This window comes from Petaurus breviceps, unplaced genomic scaffold (genome assembly GCF_028583685.1).
Source record: "Petaurus breviceps papuanus isolate PSGF00001 unplaced genomic scaffold, PetGlider_PUasm1.0 90556, whole genome shotgun sequence".
Taxonomy (NCBI): Eukaryota; Metazoa; Chordata; class Mammalia; order Diprotodontia; family Petauridae; genus Petaurus; species Petaurus breviceps.
Window position 1 is genome coordinate 2,824,393 of NW_027187273.1, and position 3,556 is coordinate 2,827,948.

The following is a 3,556-nucleotide window of genomic DNA, read 5'->3' on the forward strand; positions in this document are numbered from 1 at the left end:
CTCTCTCTCTCTCTCTCTCTCTCTCTCTCTCTCTCTCCCTCTCTCTCTCTCTCACTCTCTCTTTCTCTCTCTCTCTCTCCTCACATAAACCTATATATATGGTCATTAGAATGCATCTGTAAGAGAGCTAGCCAGAGTTTAGGGGGACACAGGAATATAGTATGTGGCTAGGGGGGAGAGAAAAGTAACTAGACCTCAAATTGATACAGGGTCATTTTAGCATAATGTATATTTTAAACAATCAAATTGAGTGAGGGACCTAAGTTAAAAATACCCCCAAATTTCTCCTGATGAGAACCTGCTTCACTGCAGGTCTTTTAGGAAAAGATATGACAGAAACATTTTGTGGTTTGCAAAGCCCTGTACAAATATTATCTCAATTTATGGTCATAACAACCCTAATAAGTAGATACTATTATTATCCGTATTTTATACTTTGGGAAACTTGGACACAGAGAGATGAAGTGACTGATTTAGAGTTAAATACAGCTAGTAAGTATCTGAAATCAAATTGAACTCAAGACATCTTAACTCTAAGTCCACTGTTCTATCCACTGTAGCACTTCACTTGCCTATAGATGACCACTTGTTAAGGGTGTTGTGGAAGAGATTCCTTTATAGATAGATGTAGAATCAATTGGTTCTTGAAGTATTTTATAACTTTGATATTCTATGATCCTGGGATTTACTTGAAGTCTTATGATTGCCAAGAAGGTGAGGGTGAGTAGGTGGGGAACAGTTTAAATTGTTGCGTTAGCTAGTAGTAAATAAACAATGTATAGTCAGGCCTTCAACATGACTGACCTTTATTACTACACTAACTATGATAGGACACCAAAAGTTCTAAATACTGAGAAACAACAGGAATTAAAACAAGCATTGTACCACAGAATGCCTGGCATGCTTTCTCAAAACCACCATTATCCATGCATATTAGTAACTAATAAAACACTGCAACCAGCAAGGTTAACCCAGCATCCCTATGTGAGGCAGCTTCTAATGCCATTCTAGCTAGGGGGTTTGGAGAGATCAAATGAATTTAGTTCAATAATTACTTAGGTTCTCCTGAGCCCTCAGAAAGTGCTATTTAACAACCACTATCTGATGGCTCTAAGGTGATACCTCTACTGATTCTTCTGTTTTTAAAGTATCCTGAGGAGAATGTCTTTGTACTGTAGGACTGGCTATTTTTTTCCTTTACAAATACTTTTGATAGCTTACCCTTCAGTATTATTTTTTATTTTTCTCAATTCTTCTATTCTTTCTCTTATCAAAAAAAAAAGACTGCAGGAAATGTACACTTGTAATCTATAATATGTGTCAACGGGATTAGAAAGGAAAAAGAGGAAATTAATGCCAGTCTCCAAGAATTGTTTATAATAGTAGTGACAAGATGGGGCAAATAGAAAATTCAGGAATCTCAATACAAAAATCAAACAACTTTAGGGATCAAGAATCTAAAGATTTTCTCTGCAACTCAGATTGGGATTTAGAGAAGAGATAAAGTAACCCTTTAGGAAACAATGATTGATATAAGTCATGGGTCCAAGGGTGAGGGTTTCTAGATTGGTCCTGAGATAAACTGTAATACATATAATTATGGCATTGTGTTGTAAGCCTCAAGGCCTGGGGCCAGATCCCAGACACATCCCTATGGCAGTGCCATACCACCTGTAAGGGTTATGGGATTTAAAGATCTCCCATGCCCCATGGACGTGCTGACATAGCAGAGCAAGAGAAAAAAAAAGCCGAGCTAACGGTCCTGCGGTTGGCAGTTGGTGGCAGTTGCCCTTTTTTTTTTTGAGTTAGGACTCCTGCTGAGGACTGCCAGAGGCCGGAGCTGCTGGGAGCGCTCTTCCAGGACGCTGGGTGGTTGCTGTGAGTGGGGAGAGGAGGACCTTTGCCTGAGGTAGCCTGTTCTGTTTTAAAGGCTTGAAAATGTGGGTGCTTTTTACTTTATCTACCTGTGCCAATGTCATAACTACTCTGATGGCTTTCACTTTCTGGTTTTGGGACTCAGTCTTTTGGTATCTTAATAAATTTTCTAGTTTATTTCCCCAAATGGCAAACCTGATGTATTTTGTGATGGATAATTATATCAGCATATTTGTAATCTCTATAGGCATTGTGAATATGGCATTGCTGATACACCACCTTACCTGCTCTCTGTACTTCATATGATATTCAAATGCCATATTGTTTCAGGAAGCACTTTGATCATTACTGGATATGCCATTAAGCATGTAGTGACAACTCTTCAATCTGCCTATGCATAAGAATGCATACTTTTTCTTTTGCCCCAACACTGTCAAATGCATCTGATAACAAAGGGCCAATATAACTTGAAACCCTGTCCAGACTTCAGGATAAGGATCTGATTAAACTCGAATCCATTGTTATGAGTCCTAGCTGCTAGTCCCATCTTCTCTAAGGTTTCCTTCCATTTTCTCTGTATGTATCTCATATCCGCTGATTTACATATGGTAAATCTTCCATTGGATTCTAAGCTCCTTAAGGGAGCTTTTTTTTTTACTTTTTAGTAAAGTCCCTGTCATTTAGCACAGTGACTCACACATAGCAAATGCTTAATAAATGCATGCTGATTAATGGATTGGCTAATAGCCCTCCCTTCCCTTCCCTCTTACTCTTCCCAGAATCCTCTGTCCCATGATAATGATTGTTTCTACTGTCCTAATATTGCTTTCATTGACAAAGATTTTCACTAATAAAGTGATGTGATCATTTGCAGACAGCAAGCACATCTTGCAAGAGAAAGTCAATTCCAATCTAGACAAGACATAGATTATTATTAGGAATGACAGTGGTAATAAAGATGACTTTTAAAATGAAAAATTTGAAAAAAAAGAAAAACTTTGTCATTGTCCTTTGTAGAATCAGTTGTCATCTCCATTAAAATCCCTGTTTCCATTTCCCTTTCAATGTAAGAGTAAATGCCAAGCTAAATCTTGTAAAACTCCCATGGAAGCAGTTAACACAAAATTAGTTTGCATCCCATTCTGAGGAAAGAAAAGCAAAAACACTACCAGTCTTCATCAAACATGAACTTGCTCAGTTCTATCTTCCAGAAGATGTGGCCTTCTTGAATTAGGCCCCAAGTAGCTAGCACAGCAAAATGTACCCTCACAACCGAATAAAAAAGGAATCTCTCCTTCCTCGACTCCTTTCACATTTAGTGTCTGTAACTCTCCTTTAGCACAGAGTTATGTAGTGGCAAGAGAAGAAGACTTAATAAAAGAAGATCCAGATTTGTGTTTGACTTTCAGTACCCACTAACTTTACAGTATGGAGCAAATCACTTGACCTTTCTAGACCTCAGTTCCTCAGTTTCATCTTCTATAAAATGAAAATGTATAGACATCCTAAAGGATTTGTAAAATCTTTATTTAGAAGGGAACTTAAAGGTTATTTAGTCCAAACACTGAGGTCAGAAGTTTATATGATTTGCCCCATACCAATTCATTCAATTTGTAAGAAGTAGAACCAGAATTTAAACCAAGACATTCTGATTCCAGATTCACGGTTACTTCTGATATGT